The 12,520-nt window shown below is 27.0% G+C and overlaps 1 pseudogene; it reads left to right on the forward strand.

The window, feature by feature from the left end:
- The first annotated feature begins 2,794 nt into the window (after positions 1 to 2,794).
- Positions 2,795 to 5,973, forward strand: LOC136091155 (cytochrome c oxidase subunit 1-like; annotated as a pseudogene).
- The last annotated feature ends 6,547 nt before the right edge of the window (positions 5,974 to 12,520 follow it).

A 12,520-nucleotide genomic window follows, 5' to 3' on the forward strand; every position in this document is an offset into this window, starting at 1 on the left:
ATGTTAGATATTATTCAAATAAAAAAAAATTCTAATATTAATAATATAATTCCTATAGTTTTAATTGTTTTAACTTCATTAATCATAAAAGTTATTAACAAAAATGTGTTTTTACCTTATTACTTAGATGATAATTTTTTAAATTTTAATCTAATTAATTATCATAATTTTCATAATTTAGTTTTCTTCTTTTATTCTAAATATTATATAAATTTTATGTTGATAAGCATTATTCTGTCAATAGGGATGATAGGAGTAATTGTTTTAACTATTACTCATAATTTTAGCTTAAAGAAGCAAAAAATATTTATACAACACTTAAGAAACAATTCATGAAACTTAATTTATTTATTTATTTATTAGTTTTTTACTGAGTTCTGTTATTTTGTTTTTTTCAATTTTTCTCTCTTTTAAATCACCAGATAAAGAAAAAGTTTCTATTTATGAATGTGGGTTTAATCCTTTTCATTCAACTGGTCAACCATTTTCTATAAGATTTTTTCTAATTGCTATTTTGTTTTTAGTATTTGACTTAGAAATAATTTATTTATTTCCATGATCTGTAAATTCAAATTTAATAGATTATTATTCACAATTTGTTATTTATCTATTTATAATTGTATTAGTTATAGGACTAATTTATGAGTGATTAAGGGGGGGGGGGGTTAGAATGAGAATAATGCTATTTGATTTCAATTTATTAGTAATAATTATGTTTTGTATTAGTATTATAGGAATAATTATTAATAGAAGCAATATTATATTAATTCTAGTTAGTATAGAAATTTTATTATTATCTATTTCAATGAATTTTATATTAAGTTCATTAACTAATTTTTCTCTAGAAGGACAAATAATAGTAATATACATAATAACTATTGCTGCTATTGAATCAGCTATTGGATTATCGATAATAGTTGGTTTTTATAAAATAAAAGGATCTATTTCTTTAAAATTATTAAATTTACTAAAAGGATAAGGAAAGATATATATTTAATTATATTAGAAATTATAAAGTTTTTGATAATTATTGTTCCAGTTTTAATTTCTGTAGCTTATTTGACTTTAGCAGAAAGAAAAATTTTAGGTTATAGTCAAAATAGAAAAGGTCCTAATGTGGTAGGAATATATGGGTTATTACAACCCTTAGCTGATGGTGTAAAATTATTTTCAAAGGAGTTAATTATTCCTAATCATGTTAACATATTTCTTTATCTATTTTCTCCTATTTTAGCTTTAACTCTATCTTTGCTTATTTGGGTAATAATTCCATTGGGGATAAATAACTTAATCTTTGATTTTAATTTGGGAGTGATGTTCATTTTTGCTATTTCTTCAATAAACATATATTCTATACTTTTATCTGGGTGATCAAGTAATTCTAAATACGACTTTTTGGGTTCATTGAGGGCTGCTGCTCAAATGATAAGTTATGAAGTATGTATTAGCTTAGTTGTTTTCTCTTGTATTCTATGTGCTGGAACTTTAAATATTTATTCTTTGATAAACTCACAAAGTCAAAGCATTTCTTATATTTTCCTTTTATGACCTATAGCTATAATGTTTTTTATATGTTCATTAGCAGAAACTAACAGAGCTCCTTTTGATTTAACTGAGGGTGAATCAGAATTAGTTTCTGGTTATAATGTAGAATATTCTTCGATGTCTTTTGCTTTGTTCTTTTTGGCAGAATATTCTCATATAATATTTACTAGTGCTTTTTTTGTAATTTTATTTTTAGGAGATTGAAATAATTATTTCTTTATTAATAATTTTATTTTCTTTTTAAAAATGATTGTATTTGTTTTTTTGTTTATTTGAGTTAGAACTTCCTTTCCTAGATTAAGATATGATCAATTAATGGGTTTATTATGAAAATCTTATCTACCTTTAAGTCTATCATTTATTATTATTACTAATTCTTTATTATGAGCTTTTTGAGGTTTATCTAATAAATGATGTATTTAATCTTTCTTTTATTAATTCCGTTTTTAAGCATAATAAACATTTTGTTAGTTCAAAGAAATAATAAAAATATTTTTAATATTTCTTTGTTTTGATCTTTAATATTGTTATTTTATTTTATACTATTTTTTATTTTAAATCATAAAATTTTCAATTTTCAATTTAATTTAAATTTCAGTTGATTACTAATAAATTCAATATTTATTAATTGAAATAATTTTATTCTTTCTGTTGATGGTTTGTCTATATTTTTTATAGGCTTAAGTATTTTATTAATTCCTATATGTATATTAATAAGCTTAAAATCTATAAAATATTTTAAAAAAGAATTTAATATATTGCTATCTGTGTCAGTTATTCTATTAATTATAGTATTTTCTATTTTAGATATCTTATGGTTCTATATTTTGTTTGAAAGTATATTAATACCTGTATTTATTATGATTGGTATATGAGGTTATAGAGAAGAAAAAATTAAAGCTGCTTTTTATTTCTTTTTTTACACCTTAATAGGGTCTTTATTAATGTTAATAAGTATATTTAAAATATACTCATTAACTGGAACTACTAACTATGAAAATTTATTAATCATAAAAATTCCATATAATATTCAATTTTGATTACTTATAGGGTTTTTATAGGCTTAGCTGTAAAAATACCAATGGTACCATTCCATATCTGACTTCCTCAAGCTCATGTAGAAGCACCAATAGCAGGTTCAATTCTATTGGCAGGAATACTTTTAAAATTGGGGGGTTATGGTTTGATTAGGTTTTGTTATCCAATTTTTCCATTGGCTTCTCAATTTTATTATCCATTGATTATTATAATGAGTATTGTAGCCATAGTTTATGGTGCTTTAACTACATGTCGTCAAATATATATAAAACGTTTAATTGCTTATTCTTCAGTTTCTCATATGGGTTTAGTGACTATAGGTATTTTTTCACATTCTATTGAAGGATTAGTCGGGTCAGTGTTAATGATGATTGCTCATGGTTTATCTAGCTCAGGTTTGTTCATTATCACTTCAATTGTGTATTTTAGATTTCATTCTAGAATTATAAAATATTTTAGAGGTTTAACTATTACTATGCCGATTTTAAGTATAATTACATTTATTTTAATTTTAGCTAATGTTTCATTTCCTTTAACATTAAATTTTATAGCTGAATTATTCTTAATAATTTCAGCTTTTAAGTTTTCTTTGTTTATAATTTTATTAATTTTACTAGGGGTTTTTATAAATTTAATTTATTCTATATGGGTTTACAATAGAATGTTTTTTGGTTCTAGTTCGCCTTATCTAAAATTTTCAAGAGATATAATAAGTTTTGAATTTCAAAGTTTATTACCATTAATAGTGTTTATTATTGTATTAGGGGTTTATCCTAATATACTTATTGATTCCATAATATTTAGTTTTTATACTAACGTTTCTATATAATGAGGATTAGAAAAAATAATCATCTTATAAAACATATTAATTCTACTTTAATCGATCTTCCTTCTCCATCAAATATAAATTACTTATGAAATTTCGGATCTTTGTTAGGATTGTGTTTTGCAATTCAATTAATTACTGGAATTTTTTTAGCTATGCATTATTGTGGAGATATAATTTTAGCTTTTAAATCAATAATTCATATATGCAGAGATGTAAATTATGGATTTTTATTAAAATCAATTCACGCTAATGGAGCCTCTTTATTTTTTAGTGTTTATATTCATATAGGCAAAAGTTTATACTATGGGGGTTATCAAAAAAAACCTATTTGATTTTCAGGTATAACTATATTTATAGTAATGATGATTACTGCCTTTATAGGTTATGTATTACCTTGAGGACAAATGTCCTTTTGGGGGGCTACTGTAATTACAAATTTTTTATCTGCAATTCCTTATATAGGAGATGACATAGTTCAATGAATTTGAGGTGGATTTAGTGTAAATAATGCCACTTTAGGTAGATTTTTTAGTTTACATTATCTATTCCCATTTGTATTAGCATCTTTAATTTTAATTCACATAGTACTAATTCATAGCGTTGGGTCTAGTAACCCATTAGGAATTAATAGTAACTTTGATAAAGTTCCATTTCATTGATATTTTGCAATAAAAGATATTTATGGATTTTTTATATTAATATTTATTCTATTATTTATAGTATTTTTTTATACTAATACTCTAAGTGATCCAGAAAATTTTATTAACGCTAATTCATTAGTAACTCCTGTTCATATAATGCCAGAATGGTATTTTTTATTTGCTTATGCTATATTAAGATCAATTCCTAACAAATTAGGAGGAGTTTTAATTTTAAGTATAATAATTTTATTTGCTATTCCATTTTTACATACTAATAAATTTTTTTCATTGACTTTTAGACCTATAGGAAAATTATTATATTGAGTGTTTATAGCAAATTTCATCTTATTAACTTGATTAGGCTCTAAACCTATAGAAAACCCTTATATAATAATCAGTATAATTTCTAGTTTATTTTATTTTTTTTATTTTTTATTAATAATTCCCACAATAGGAAAATTAGAAAATTATTTGTTTTTTCAAAAGATAAGTGTATAATTGAATCACACGTTTAATGTTTTCAACTAATCATAAAGATATAGGAACTTTATATATAACTTTTGGGGCATTTTCTGGAATGATAGGAACTGCTTTAAGTATGTTAATTAGAATAGAACTTTCAGCACCAGGAAGAGTAATAGGAGATGATCATTTATATAATGTTATAGTAACAGCTCATGCTTTTGTAATGATATTCTTTTTAGTCATGCCAGTCTTAATAGGAGGTTATGGAAATTGATTTGTGCCTATATACTTAGGAGCACCAGACATGGCTTTTCCCCGACTAAATAATTTAAGTTTTTGATTACTCCCTCCTGCATTAATTCTACTTTTAACTTCATCTTTAGTAGAACAAGGAGCAGGAACAGGTTGAACAGTTTATCCCCCTTTATCTGGGCCTTTAGCTCATTCAGGAGGGTCTGTAGATCTAGCTATTTTTAGTTTACATTGTGCCGGATTTTCTTCAATTGCTGGAGCAATTAATTTTATTACAACCATCTTCAACATGAGAACACCAGGTTTAACATTTGATAAACTTCCTTTATTCGTATGATCTGTTTTAATAACGGCATTCTTATTACTTCTTTCTCTTCCTGTTTTAGCAGGGGCAATAACTATGTTATTGACTGATAGAAATTTTAATACTACTTTTTTTGATCCAGCTGGAGGAGGAGATCCCGTTTTATATCAGCATTTATTTTGATTTTTTGGTCATCCAGAAGTATATATTTTAATAATTCCAGGATTTGGAATTATTTCACAAATTATTCCTATTTTCAGTTCAAAAAACCAAGTTTTTGGATATTTAGGTATGATATATGCTCAATTAGCTATAGCCTTTTTAGGTTTTATTGTTTGAGCTCATCATATGTTTACTGTAGGTATGGATGTTGATACTAGAGCTTATTTTACAGCAGCTACTATGATTATTGCTGTTCCTACAGGAATTAAAATTTTCAGTTGACTAGCAACAATGTATGGAGGAAAAATTAATTTATCTACACCTATGTTATGAGCTACCGGCTTTATATTTTTATTTACCTTAGGTGGTTTAACTGGTGTAATTTTAGCTAATGGATCACTAGACATTTTATTACATGACACATATTATGTAGTAGCTCATTTCCATTATGTTTTATCACTAGGTGCAGTATTTGCTATGTTTGGGGGATTTTACTTTTGATTTGGAAAAATTTCTTGATTTGCTATTAATGAAACTTTTGGTAAAATTCATTTTTGAATTACTTTTATAGGAGTAAATTTAACTTTCTTTCCACAACATTTCTTAGGACTAGCAGGAATGCCTAGAAGATATGCAGACTTTCCAGATAGCCTACTTCTTGAAACACCATTAGTTCTTTAGGTTCGATTATTTCTATTATAGGAGTGGTTTGATTTATTTATGTAATTTTTGATTGACACCCTAACCCTAACCCTTTCGCGGCCGTGGCGCATCGTTTAGAACGCTTGCTTTATAAGCAGGAGATTGAGGTTCGAAACGAGCTTTGCGCATATTTTCGCGTCACGGTAAGGAAGGAGGCGTGAACTTCCTGGTTAAATGCACTTCCGCGGTGCTCTGTGACAAGACCGTTAGGACTTCTTGGGGCACATAAAATAAAAAATAAAATAAAAAAATAAAAAAAAAAAAACATTGCGCACTGTTTATACCTCTCTTTTTTCTTGGGTTGGTCCAATATTTAAAGGTTGAACAATGATTCCATTAGCCATATGAGTAGTTCCTTTCCCAGATCTTGTTTCCTCATTGAAATTGATGTTGTCCCAAACCAAAATTGAGAGTGATGTGTCTTTAGTTCCTGAATAAAAATTTGATTTAAAAGACCAGAAATTTATTGTATAAACTCGATAAAAAAATTAAGCTATTATTAAGATAAATTATATACTTATTTTGATTTTTTTAATATATTATTGTTTATATTATGGTGATAACACTTACAAAAGCCTTGTTTTGATCACTTTAGAATTAAAATTATTTTTCATCATAGATATTGTTTAATCTTACCTTGTGGTAAAACTATATCTTACTTTAGATTGATAGATGCTAATGCTGTTTCATACCTCATTGTGGCTGAATATGATATACAATGACCAAAACCACTCAATATTTTTATCAACTCTTTTGATCCAGTTATCTGCCTTGTTGCCATTGTGACAATGCCACAGATTTAGGTGTTTGTTTGTGCCGATTTGAACTTATATAAATGCAATCTTGAATTAAAGATAAAACTTTTTTTTTAATGGTTTGGCCACATTAATATCAGGCCACAAATAATTACTCTCACCCAATTGTCTACACCGAAATTTTTTCTTTTTGGCTGAGCTTTGTCAGTGCTTGCATTTATAGATGTCGATTGTTGCATTTCATCATCTATATTAGTTTTCCTACATTCTTTTAGCTCAGTTTTTTGGTGTACATCCCAGTCAATTTTTTTTGTCTGCTTAATATTTTCTGCTCTTTCAAGTTTGAAAACATTACAAATACGTTCGTAATATTTTGGATGGTAAAAATAACCCATAGCAAAGCTTTCCATTTCTACAATATCTGCCATTGAGTTGAATTCCTCTTCTGTTTTAGCGTTAATGGTTCTAAAAGAAAATCTTGCCACATCTCCATGTTTATTTCGAAGCTTGCACCACCTTTTTCGTGTGCTAAATATTTTTTTTATAGCTTTAGTACTGCATTTTTTAATGCATTTATTCGGTATATCATCAAAATGAATTAAACAAATATTCTCGCTTGACGATGCTGCCGTTTTGTCTGTTTGTATTTTTAACCAAACGTGACAGAGATATTTTACGGAAAGATTTATTATAAAGTTTCAAATAACATTCGGTCGCTTTAGTTGTTCCGTAAATTAGTAATTATCAAAGATAGACTAATCGTTAGAAAACGATCAAGCACGATAAAGGAAAGTAAAATGATAGATTGTGAAAAAACTGCAGAGTAAAAAAGGGGCAAGTTTACATTTTTAAAATTTTAATACTAAGAAACGCTTGATTCAATATAGAAATTTCAGTTATTAGATGTGTCCAACGGGATGAAGCGATAATCAATATTGGCCACCGGCCTATAACTACAAATATTGAATTTTTAAAACTGAAAGTGCACGAACTACTCCGTATGAAAACAACTTCTAGATTTGTTCGAAAAACATTTTTCAAAATTATTTCAATTATTACCATCACTTGCAAAAGTTTTTGGAAACACATTTATTAGAAAAAATTTTTTTACTTATATATTCGACCGTTGATAGTTTTTTATGCATTTAATAATTTATTACTTTTAATAAATGTCTTTTTTATTTGAACTATAACATGTCCTATTTTTCAAATTGTTTTATATTATTTTTTCAAATTATATTATATTTTTTGAAATATGCTATTAAATTTATTTCATTTTTAATATATTTTTCAAATTTATATTAAAATGTGTATAAAAATGATATTTAAAGTATAGACTATAGACTATAGAAAGACATTTTATTATATAAAGTTTTTAAAAATAATAAAAAAATTTTTTTTATTAAATAACTGAGTTTTTTTTAAAATGATAATGGGTTAAATTAACTCAATTTTTAATTCAGTTTGACGATAAACCTTAAATCAAATTTTATTGGGGCACGTTTGGAATGCATCGGGCTTTAGGAGTAGTTTTTTTAGAATATGTTAAATTATTTAGCATACTTAGTAGATTGGCAAAGATTTGAATAACTTGTACTTTATTTCATTTTAAACATACCATTTTAAAAGTTTTAAAATGTTGTTTACCTTTTTGTCAATACCCATTTATAGACCGGATAACCAACCATGCCTGTTCTAATATTATTTTTTGTTCGCTTATACTTTTGTTTTGTCGCTCGTTTTTCGTACCCGTTTTGCAATCTAACTTTTCAACAATGACTTCTGGCTGTCTACATAATATCAACCTCTGATTTGCGATATCTCTACCATGTCGTATATATACGCCTTTTAAACGTCTCAGCTCGCGAGATTCGCTTTTTGACATTTTCTTTGTAGGCGCCATTTTTTATGAATTAATTTTTTTGTCATATATTTTTTTCTTATTTTTATCTATCGACTTAAATTTATTTTCATAAACTAAATATGTATAATTATTACCTTATACACTATTATTTTTTTAATTACCTTGAGGTTTTCATCCTCAATACCTTTCATTGCCTCACCTTTTTTCTTGCCTATTTTTGATTATAAGTTTGCCTATACCTTTATCAATAAATATAGCGCGGATTTTTAATAGACACGCGCGGGCTTTTAAACGGAAGCGGGGCATTGTCACGTAGGGCTTTTGGTCCTAACAACCTACACGACGTGGGAATTTATCACATGGAGCTTTGGCCCCTATACCCCAATAAACTTCAATGGGCTTTGTCAATCTTTTTTCTCACCCCCTAACTATTTTATAAGAGACATTTTATTACATAAAAGTCACTTTCTTTTTTGCCAACTATTTTATAGGAGAGACTTTTTTCCTATTAAAAAACACTTTTTTTTTTTAAAAATGCCCATACTGCCCATTGTCAGTACAACCGAGAATCGCTATCATTGTCAGTACAACCGAGAATTGCTATCATTGTCAGTACAACCGAGAATCGCTATCATTGTCAGTACAACCGAGAATCGCTATCATTGTCAGTACAACCGAGAATCGCTATCATTGTCAGTACAACCGAGAATCGCTAAAATGGAACGAGTAAAATAATCGCTCATTAACAATAATAATAATAATAGTAACAATAAAATTACATTAAATATGCATATACAAAATGAAATAAAGTATTGATTAACAATAAATAAAAATGATTGAGAAAAGTAAGAAAATTTTCAGTAGAATGGAGAAAAGAAGTTTTTGAATATTTTGTTTAAAAGAATAAAAATATCTTTAAAAACATTGTGTTTTAAAAGTTTTACATAAATCAAAAATGGTCCACGTAATAAAATAAAAAAAATTCTAAATTTAGTTTAAAAAAATGGACTGCCAAATGAAATTATCATTCCATAAAATATATTTATGAAAATTCTATTACTCTAACTGATAACTGTTGTAAATATAGACCTAAAGCAGTCGTACAAATAGCTTTTTGATCAAAACGAAATGAAACATACATAAGTCAGAATTAATATCTTAGTGACCAAGATGGTTTTTATAAGCAAATTAAGACCGATCTTATTCCTCTTTATACTAAAAAATAAATAGAATAAAAAAATAAATCAGATGGTGTAAACACCTGATTCAATGGTCACGGTTTGACTATGCTTGTCTAATCCGATCAGGCGGTAATTCCATCATGAACAACATTGGGGCATTTTTCTGATGTCAGAGTTGATTGCATGCAGAGTCAATGACTAAATTAAATCAATAGTGCGTCCATGTCCACTTTTTGACTCATTCGACGGGTAAAAATAATGCACGAGACTACCAGAAGATATTAAAGGGTCGTTAAAACCGGTGACTTTTCCTGCTGATTGTGACGAAGTGTAAGTAACCTTTAAAAATTAAAAGGCTCGGTTAATTTTTTACTTGCAATTTTTTACATCGACAAATATGTACATATGTTTCTTAAAAAGCTTCGTGGTGGCACCAATGAAATCGCGGCTAGATTCTACCTGAAGTAATTAAAGTTATGTTAGTGGACCACAAATGTATATGCTAGTGAAAATATCTGCAATTTCTAAAGCTGTTTTTTTGGTGAGCTGTTTAAACAACTTACTTCCTCAATCATTTGCCAGAAATTATTTTAAAAACTTTCAGGGCTGTTGCTAGCTTTCAGATAAAATGGAAAAAAGATATATATATATATATATATATATATATATATATATATATATATATATATATATATATATATATATATATATATATATATATATATATATATATATATATATATATAAGACTACTAGAGTATGCGCGATCTTAATTTGCTTATCAATAGATGTTATATCATCTCATTTCAGATTGCGATGATCAAGCAATCAAGCCAGTCCGGGTCACTCTAAAGCAAATTGGGTTTTCTACTGTCTCCACCATTGCGCTGCACTCTGATTAGTTTGATAAAAGCCTTAAAATATACTGCCCATTATTTTTTTTTCAAGATATGACCTTTCCACCCCGGTTCACTCGGTGATCAACGTTAACATTAGAATTACTCTGCTAATTGTTGGCTAGTCATCATAATTTAGTCGAAAAATAATCAAGACCTCTAATCATAAAAAATTATTAATTACTGATAGCGCGCTTCAAAACTCATCGAAAAAGTTTTTTTCGTGAATATACATAATAATACTAGCCAAAAAATAAAATTGTTTCAGAAAAGTACTGAAAGCGATTTAAAACCACATATAAAGATAACATTCCCATAAAATTTTATTTCTAAAAATTACATCCTCATAGAAAACTTTTCTTGACTAGAAATGGCTTCAATGTCTAAGAAGCGATAGTTCATTGAAGACAATCTTGTTGTCAGTATGACCCTCTCCTTTTAGTCAAAATTATTCTTTTTACGATAATACTTAGTCTTTTTGTTGCCCATGAAAATAATATATTGCTAAAAATTTTGCGGAAATGCCCCCGCCATTTCCGCAAAATTTTTGATTTTCGAAGATCGTCATTTAATTTCTGGTGCATTTTGATGAGTAAATAAAGAAAATTATAAACATTTCTTTTTAAAGTTGAATTTACTACCTCCTCCAGTCTATTGAAATTTTTAACATTTTCTTCGAACCTCCTTGTTTTAGCGAAAAGTATTGTTTACGATAGTATTTTACGTAACTTATTCAAGACGACTTAATAAAATACTTAAAACTTAAAATGTAACATAAAATACTCACTTGTGAAATCTTAAATGTTAAAATCTTATAATAAAACAGGTTTATTACTAGTTTTATTATATGTATAATTCAAGGTTTTGTCCACGCACGATTTTAATTTATTTCTCTAGCGAATTGTAAACACATATAAGGAATTTTTTATTAAACGTTGCACTTACTTTTGTCTAGAGTTTGGAAAAATATATGCGATGTCTCAAACAAGATCAAAAAAGGTTTTTTTGATTATTTTTGATATAAAGTATTTTCTATAATTAAGATTATTTTCTATAATCTTCATTATAGAAAATACTTAATAACAGATAAAAGAGAACAGCTTGATGTGTGTTACTAAACCCTTAGCTAATATATGGGAAAACGCTTCAATTCCAATATTATGTCATAAATAAATAAGGTATAAATAATACTTTTAATTTCTAACTTTGATTGAAATAATATTGGTATAAGTATGATAACATGCTAGTAATTAAATTTACTTTTTAACTTATACATATATCTTATAGAAATAACATTATGGAATTGCAAAATCGCAGAAGTATATTGCAAGCAAACAGAAATAAACAGAAGTATCTACTGGGTATAAAAAATCGCGCATAGAATTTCGGAAAGAAATGCGTAACATTTTCGACATTTCTCCTCGGATGACATAAGAAAAGATAAAACTAAATCACTTCCAACCAGAAAAGAAGTCTGTATATTTTTGGACAACCAAAAAAGCCTGCGAAAGTGGTCAACTGATCGTAAGGATAAAAACTATGAAAAGTTTATAAAAAGAAGATTGCAAAAACAAACCAATTTCAAGCGAAAATGATAAGTCAAAAATCGTTTGACAACATTTTCCAATCAAGTCTTTAAAAACATTTTGATACTGAATTTGTAGACTCAGATGAGTTAAATATAGACTTTAAAGAATACAATTCAAACTGAAAAAAAACTGACAATTTTGTAACGGTTTCTTTGCCTAAAGATATAATTAAATCAACATCAATTGTTGCAAAAAGATACAATATTTCTTCAACAGGTCAGGTAGCAGGTAGCAATTGCAAGTATTATAAATGCAGGCAACGGAAATTTGAATAAGTTTTCAATATCAGAAACAATT

This window comes from Hydra vulgaris, chromosome 14 (assembly GCF_038396675.1).
Source record: "Hydra vulgaris chromosome 14, alternate assembly HydraT2T_AEP".
Classification (NCBI taxonomy): Eukaryota; Metazoa; Cnidaria; class Hydrozoa; order Anthoathecata; family Hydridae; genus Hydra; species Hydra vulgaris.